Consider the following 8571-nt stretch of genomic DNA (forward strand, 5'->3'; position numbering starts at 1 on the left):
CTCATCAAGGTCATGATGTAGTCTCAATCACCACACACACAGCTCCTTGACTCATTTTTTCAGTCATAAACAATCTTCATCTAATACAAACTACTGCAAAAGATGCTATTCAAATAAACCCAGTGGTGTTTTCATGGTATAATAACTAAGACAAAACTATTTATTTACACAGTGTCTTCTTTCCAAATGACAGCAGTATTCCATAACCATAGGCTCTGAGCAGATACAATGTTGAGAAAAAAATTTCCAAACAATTAAACTAGTTTTCAAACTATTTTATAATATTTGACACCTTGATCAGACTAGTACTAGAAAAGTAAACAACCATCTGAAATTGTTTGTTCTAGTTCCTTGAAATAAAATCTGGGTACCATCAGTACAAATATGACAGAAAACACTGGTGATCCTGTATAAGAACGTTTGCGTGCTCAGTCGCTTAGTCATGTAGACTCTTTTAGACTCTTTGCAATTCCATGGACTGGAATTGCAGCCCATGGAATTGGGCCCGCCAGGCTACCCTTACCATGGGATTTTCCAGGCAAAAATACTGGAGTGGGTTGCCAATTCCTCCTCCAGGGTATCTTCCCAACCCAGGGATTGAACCTGCATCTCCTGCATTACCACTGAGCCACCTGGGAAGCCCTTGTATAAGTACAATCCAACATAATTCAATGAGTGTGCCCAATCAGTAGATCTCAGAGATTCAGTTTTAATTCTAAGAGGAAGAAACACGACAAGGAGAGAATTTTGATGCATTCTTTTAATCATACTTGTTCTTCCTTAAATCTAATTAGTATCAACTACCTTAAAACTCCCCTTTTGGAAACACTGGTTTAGTATACTCTTTTCCAGGCTTACTTCCTTCTCCATTCATAACAATGCATACAGAGTCATTCAGAAAATACTAAAAGAACAAAGGCCTTAAGGAAGTTGGGGGTGGGGGGCAGCTAGAGAGCTTGCACAGGACAGTCAAGAATCAATGACGGAAGAGGGAAATAATCTACTAATGTTTAATCATCTTAGTAAAACTTTATGATAAAGATGCAAACACAAAATCAGGTTTTTCAAGTATGCTAAAATGAGCCAACGACCAATATAAATATAGAGCAGGACTTGGCTCTAAGACAATTTATTAAATACACTAAAGTATATACACATACATGAATTAGTCTCAGTCATAGTCAGTAGATTATATTGAATTGTCTTATCAAACAATGTATATAAAAATGAAGTAAGTGTTTGACTACATGACATGTGATTCACAGAATGGGAGAAAGTTTGACTAAGAGAAGAAAATAACTGTTAAGTATAGGAGGTGATATTCATATCTTAAACCGTGTGGAAGGTATATATGTGTTGGCTGCATGATTATTCTTTTATACTTTACAAATTTTATAATTTTATAAATATTATTTCATATGTAGTCAATATCTATAAAACAGTAAGTGTAAGAAAAACCTGAGCAAATATTTGTTGAAGAAAAAGGTAAAAAGTACATATGCATCTGACCCATTTTTGTTAATTCTTTTTTAAATAGGATCATAAAAATGTAAGCAGATAGGAAAAATCAATAATTTCTCTATAGAAAATTATTTCTATTGCTCTACACAGAGATCGCTTTAAAGGCACCAGTAAACTATTTCTTTAAAGGCACCAGTAAACCTTTACTGAACACTATGTGCACACACAAACACACACACACACCAAACTACTTGAAAGTAAAACTTTCAACTCCAAAGTTCCCCCCAAAACCAAAACCTCCATCATAAATATTTCCTTAACCACATAAAAAGTATTGACACTCCTCTACTCATAATCCCAGAAATAAAACTACAAAAATAAATTCCTAAAGAGAAATATTCATACTTTAAATAACCAAGATTTTTGTACAGTTGTAAGTAACATAAAGTATTTTTCGGTGTATTTGCAACTGAATAAGTTACAGTTATTGTAAGTATTTTTTGGTGTATCTGTAGGCTTAACATTTATGTGTCTTACTACCTACCTGGGCTTATCCACATCTATATATTTGCTTTTGTATGATGGGCACCTGCATTTTAATGATGTGTGTCAACACCAATTTGATTGAGAAGGCAACATACTACACTTATGAAGAGCACAGGGTGTGCAGCCAGAGTTCCTGAATTGAAACTCAGCTCTTCCACTTGCTAGCTAAATAAACCTGGGCAAGATATTTAACATCTCAGTGTTTCAATTTCTCCTTTGTAAAATGGAAATAACAGTACATACCTCGTAGGGTGCTGGAACCGATTAAAACCTGCATAACAGGGCTGGCACAGAGTAGGTGCTATGTAAGGGTATGACATTACTCTCAAACATATTGAAAAACATTCTTAGCAATTTGAATTACTGACAATAATTGATACTATTAAAAACAGATATTAAATCTGAAGCCTGAATGACAGTAAGTTTAAAGCCCTGACTCTGAATAGGTGATTATAAATCTTAATAACCACTCTATCAAGAACAATCTGAAGAGAGCTTTGGTTTCCCAAAGTACAACTCTCAATTTCTTCCCTTACACAAGGGGGCAGTGATAACAAGAAAAGAATGGGGCTCTGTAACACCTCTTCCTACAGACAGTAGGGGGTGGCAGTACATATGGCTTACAGTCAGAACAAAACAGGAAGATCCAACAGAATCGCTCTTTATTCTCTTCAGGCCCTCTCCTCATGCTTTAGCCCCCACTCACCCCCAAAGTGAGGGACACATCAACAGAAATGACTAAAACCCAAAATTAATCATGGAGCAAAATCAGGTTTGTCTTTGAAGCAAACAATCCCTCAATGGCTGAATCTGGATTCAGGAGGAAGCCAATCAGTATGAATTTTCAGATTATCTGGCGAATGTTCTTCTAAGAACAACATTCAGGCAAATAACTCCATTTCTCTGCAAGAACTGCAACAGAAGGCACTAAAATCTCATCAATAATTAACTATACCCTAATGAACACATGCAGCCATTTCTGCTTGTTTCATAGTATACAGACACTCACTGAATGTATATAAGTTACATTAAATAGCTCATGGAGCTGTCTTTTGTTACTTCTGAAATTCCAGCTATGTTCTGACAATCCTCTCAAAACACAGATGTTCTTCTTAAATGGAAGTCACAATGTTTTGCGGCATGTGTAATTATATTTATATATATATATATACACACACACACGCATGTATGTATGGAGGGGGGATGACAATGTTTAATATTTCTGTGCTCACATTCCTAAGATGATCTACCTGGGAAAGGCTGAAAGAAGCGCGCCACTGACAGTATCCATGTTGTTGCTTTTTATGCCACCTTTACTGTATTCAATTTCTTTTTCCTATTTTGCTACCCCAACAATCAAGAATATTTCACTACTGTCATTTACCGCAATTAACCATTGCAACAGCTTTTGGCTCCAACCCTCAAAATGCCTGAAAATTTATCCCTTTTGTTCACCATATTGTTTTGTTTTCCTCATTCCAGAAATTTTCACTTGTATAAAAATGAAGAAAGGGGCACCTATGAAAAAATGTCCCTTTGCCTAATGATCTTGAACTCAGAATTATGGTCAAGATGTGGGGTGGGTTTTTGTGTGTGTCTTTTGTATTTTTTTCTTTTCCTGGAGGGGAGGAGAGAAGACAGTGAAAGACACCCAAATCTTCCTAATATTAATTATCATTGTTTATGTTTGATGAAAACCATTTTAAACATCCTACACCTGGAATAGAACACAGGCTGCAATTGTATCAGTGCTCTACACGCTGACGGCAAACCAGAATTATCTTAGCCCTATTTTTTCTTTCCCATCTCACAACCAGACACAATTTGCTTGTTTCTTTCACGTGGGCACTCACTCTGTCTCAAAAAATAGCATATCATAGCTCCTCTCGATTTCCTGTGATAAAATATCTAGCCATGAGCCTTATTAATCTCTTCTTAGACTACGCCTCCTTTCCCAGAGGAATTAACGATATCACTAAAGAACACTTCTGCTGTGAATTTCAACGCCATACAGGCCAACCCACCCTGTACCTTACCTGGCACATTTCACAACTACTTTTATGCTGCATTCTGGGGGCACATTTTGCAACTCGTTCTGCACCACCTTCCCTGCCACGTTTAGCAATCTGCCTGGCATCTCCTCCTGGGGTCCCCGTCATCCGGAGATTCTCTCGGTACCAAATTCCATGACACCTTCGGTGACACCGAAGTGACCGATCCCGGACTCATCCGAAGCCACCCCGAGGGCCACATTGGGAACCAACCTTCCCCACGCCCTCCACACCGGAGGCACTCCGCTGCCCATTTCGCTGCCTCCCCGCTCGCCTCCACCCCTCTCCCTGGAGCCCGGGCTTCGGAGGCGAACGCCCCTGTCACTGAAGCGACCTTCCTTTCCCGGGCTCCCGCGGTCTCTCACCTGCCGCTCTGAGGGGGGCTCGCTGCACCCCCGGGTCAAGCCCCAGTCCCGGGGGTCTCCGGTGAGGACCGCGCCGCCCGCCGGCGCCGCCCGCGATCCCAGAGCACCTCGCTGCGCTCCGACGCCCGCGGTGGGTTTGCGTCCGGGAAAGGCGCGGCGGGGCCTCCCGGCGGCGAGCGCAGCCCGCGGCGGTCCCCCTGTCAGCGGCGGCGCGGGTGCAGGCTCTCGCCCCTCAGCGCGGCGGCGGCGGCGGGCGACTTGCTCCGCCTCGCGCGCGGCACAGCCGGGAGGTGAGCGCGAGGGGGATGGGAACGGGGGCGGGGCCGCCCAGAGGAGGCACCGAGGGCGGCGGCGGGAGGGCAGCGCCGGTGGCCCCGGGTCCGACGCTCGGAGCGCTCGCAGCTTACCCCGCCGGTCGGGCGGCTCGCACGAGGCGGCTGTGCCAAGCGGGCCCCGCCGGAGCAGCGCGCCCTGCAACCCGCGCCCAGCCGGCCGCTCGCTAACGCCGCCGCCGCGCCGGGGGCGTCGCACCCTCCGAGGCCGCCCGCAGCCCCGCCCCCTCCGGGCCGGGGTGGGGAGGAGCGCGAGCGCGGAGGGAGAGCGCGTGCGTGGGGGCGCGTGCGTGGTGGAGCGCGCGCGCCCCCGCCCCCTCCACCGTTTGGGGGTGGGGAGTGGCGAGGAGAGAGAGCCGAGACCGAACCCGTCTCTGCGCCGAGAGGCTGGGCCCTGGTTCTGCCGCTCTGTGAGGTCCGGGCATTTCTGTTTCCTCAGGGGGCTTTGACTGGCGGGGTCGTGGGCATTCAGTGGGGAAGAGGGGAGGGCAGCTCAATAGCAGACAAGGCCTGGGATGGTTCGGCTCCGCCCCCCGAGTGATGTCACTCTCGAGGTGCTGCTGCTGTCACGTGCGCCCACTTCTGGGCCTGTCCTGCTGCTTTGATGGCCAGAACGGTCCTCTAGATTTCCCCCCACTTAAGTCACCTCATACACATGTCGCTCCTAGAATCTTTGAGTCCCACAGCTGTCAGTTCTTCTTTCCCTGATATTCAATTGTAGTCTGTAGACAGCTTCAAATTGCTGTCTGAAGTCAACTGGTGCAGGAAACAATGAAGTGCAAAACCAGGAATGGAGGGGAGAGAAAGAGAAGAGAGATCTATTTTCTAGAATCATTGCTGAAATTCACCAACTGCAGCTTGAGAGCCTGAGGTGAAGTTGTGACGCCGGTTCTGTCACTGCCTGGTTGGACAAGAAGTAATGTAGTTACAGCTAGTAGGCCAAGCACGGAAAGCCACCGCAGTAAAGCCTCCTTGAGGTCCTATTTCCCTCACTTGACTCTACCTAGATCTTCTTCTCCTTACTCTTTCTTTCTCTTAGAGCAGCAATTCAACTGTGGAAGATATCTGGACATAAATCTGTTGGCATGCTGTAAAATGATGCAAAGCTATCACTATTACCAGTCTTGCCTGGCTAGTCTTCTGTTCCATGAACTGAGATGACTTTCCCTGGTCATCTGTTTCCTAACGAGACACCAGGATTGGAAATTGATGCACCAGATTAACTTCAGTCAAGCAAACTGTGTCTGTGGTGTTTCTGCCATAGAGAGGTTTGGTGCTCACTCCTGTCCAACTCTTTGTGACCCCATGGACTTTGGCCCACCAGGCTCATGTGTCCATTTGATTTTCTAGGCAAGAATATGGAGTGGCTAGCCATTTCCTCCTGTAGGGTATCTTCTTGACCCAGGAATCTGAACCTGCCCCTTTTGTGTCTCCTGCGTTGCCCAGAGGTTTCTTTATCATTGAGCCACCTGGGGAGCCCAGAGAGTTTTGGCAACAGTCCTTTAATCTGCTTCCTCCAGGATTTTCTTTGTGTTTTTTCTTTTCAAAGTTGGTGTTAATTTCAGAATAATGAAAGAAATATGAAGCCATGTGCAACAGCTAGTGTCTACAGTGAGTTCTTAAAAAGTCAGAGCTAGAGCAGCTTTAAATACTACAGCTAAACTGGCAAGATGAAGGATTGGTATATGGGATCTTTTGGTGATAACTACAGAAAGTTAGATTGCTCTAACTAAAACCTATTTATCTATGGTGATAGAGGCAAAGTGGTGATTACTTCAGAGGAATTGACTAAGAAGGGGGCAGGAGGGAGTCTTCTGGGTTGCTGGAAATACTCACTATCTTAGTCTAGTTCATGATTACAAGGGTTAATGTTGGTGCAAAAAGATTGGTGGGCTTTACTGTATCTCTAAAATTTTGGAGTTTTGTAAAAATAGTATACACCAAAGAGGCATTACAACAGTATCACGATTGAAGTCTGGAAACCTGGCCTTGAATCTCAGTGTCACTTACTACTTCCCAGCCTATATGACCTTGAGCAAGTCTGAGACTTGTTTTTCTTCATCTATCTCATATGGGCCTGGAGTAGGAAATGGCAATCCACTCCAGTATTCTTGCCTGGAAAATTCCATGGATAGAGCAGCTTGGCGGGCTACAGTCTATGGGGTCAAAAAGAGTCGGACATGACTGAGCGTGCATGCAGGCATCTAATATGGGTGATGTTACCTCACAGGATGGTTGGGAAGGTTAAGTGAAATTATGTTTGAAAAGTACCACAGAACCTGGTATAAAATAAGTGCTCAGGAAACTTTAGCTATTGTTCTGTTATTCTTGCACTCAAATTTACCCTATTTAAATCTCTTTGGGTCTTTTTTATTTATTTTAAAGACTACTTTGATTGTAAGCCTTTGCCTGTGAGTTTCACTGAGCTAATAACATTCCTTTCCCCCAAGAAATAACAAAAGGCAGTCAGGGGTGTAATGTGTTGGTTTTCAAACTAGTTCAGGTGGCGGCACTCAGAAATTATGGTGCTTATTGTGGAACACCATGAAATATTGTTAGATTGAATCCTGCCATATGGACTTGACACAATTTTACCAGCATTAAATCTGGCTATATTATGTTTGTGCAGATCTCCCCCATATTAAAAAAAAATAGTGTATTTTTAAGAAATAATGCATCTGTGTTTTTCCTTTGAAATTTGTCTGCAACTTTTCACTAGAAAAACCCAAAGTTTAATAACAGTTCACAAAATGAAAACCTTTAGATCCATTCTTCCTGGAAATTAGAAAAACACCGTAATTGTTCAATTTTAGCAGCAGAGCTCTTTATTGGGAGTTTCCCACAGTAAGCTCTAATAACTATAACCCACAGGGTCTCTTGCTCTGATGAAGTGAGTAACTCTGACTCACTATCCTCATCATACTTCCAAAGATCAGTCTCCATTTCTTTTGGCTGACCTTTCCAAGATCCCTTGTTCACACTGAGCAATGCCAGTGTCCACTGGAATGAACTTATTCTTTCGCTGTTTAGATCATCTAACATGATTCTAGTCAGCCAGTTTTCCTCCACATAGGTCTTGCAATGTGCTGCCATGCTCTTAACTTTGTGGCAGAAACAATCTGTCCTTGATGGAGGAAGGGGTGGGGTACAGTAGGGATGGGGAGCAGCACTGAAGAGAGAAGCCACCTGTGTTCTTAACTCCTCACCCTGGATTCCCTTTTCTGTCACTAATACCTGAAATCCTGAGAATGCTAATTTTTTTTTACCTATTAAAACTCCATTCTAATCAAGATGGTAACTTAGTCTATGACTTAATGTATGCCGTGTAAAAGGAACCTGCAAATAACTGTCCATAAAGTGACCCAACCATACTGTATACCTCCCAACTTCCCAAGCCATCTATAGCAGGGGTCCCAACTTCTGGGTGGAGAAGGCAATGGCAGCCCACTCCAGTGTTCTTGCCTGGAGAATCCCAGGGATGGCAGAGCCTGGTGGGCTGCCGTCTGTGGGGTCGCACAGAGTCGGACACGACTGAAGTGACTTAGCAGCAGCAGCAGCCAACCTCTAGGATCTAATGCCTGATGATCTGAGGTGGAGCTGATGTAATAATAATGGAAATAAAATGAACAATAAATGTAATGTGCTTAAATCATCCCCAAACCATCCCCCCACCCCCACCCTGGTCCATGGAAAAATTCTTTTCCATGAAACAGATTCCTGGTGCCGAAAACGTTGGGTACTGCTGATCTATACCATTCAAAATGAGCTTCCTTGCTCTATCAACTCTGCACAGTTACTCACCTCTGCATATGGCAT

The 8571-nt window shown here is 44.0% G+C and overlaps 1 protein-coding gene across 9 annotated transcripts in view; it reads right to left on the minus strand.

Moving 5' to 3' along the window:
• The window catches only part of TANC2 (tetratricopeptide repeat, ankyrin repeat and coiled-coil containing 2), a 363388-nt gene extending 358440 nt beyond the window's left edge, over window positions 1-4948 (minus strand). For 7 of the 9 annotated variants that reach the window (XM_044938803.2, XM_044938802.2, XM_044938799.2 and 4 more), the window contains exon 1: window positions 4424-4819. The gene's annotated coding sequence lies outside the window, so the exon portion shown is untranslated. The other 2 variants (XM_044938797.2, XM_044938800.2) reach the window with 2 other exon arrangements.
• Between the last annotated feature and the right edge of the window lie 3623 nt (window positions 4949-8571).

Source organism: Bubalus bubalis, chromosome 3 (assembly GCF_019923935.1).
Source record: "Bubalus bubalis isolate 160015118507 breed Murrah chromosome 3, NDDB_SH_1, whole genome shotgun sequence".
Lineage (NCBI taxonomy): Eukaryota > Metazoa > Chordata > Mammalia > Artiodactyla > Bovidae > Bubalus > Bubalus bubalis.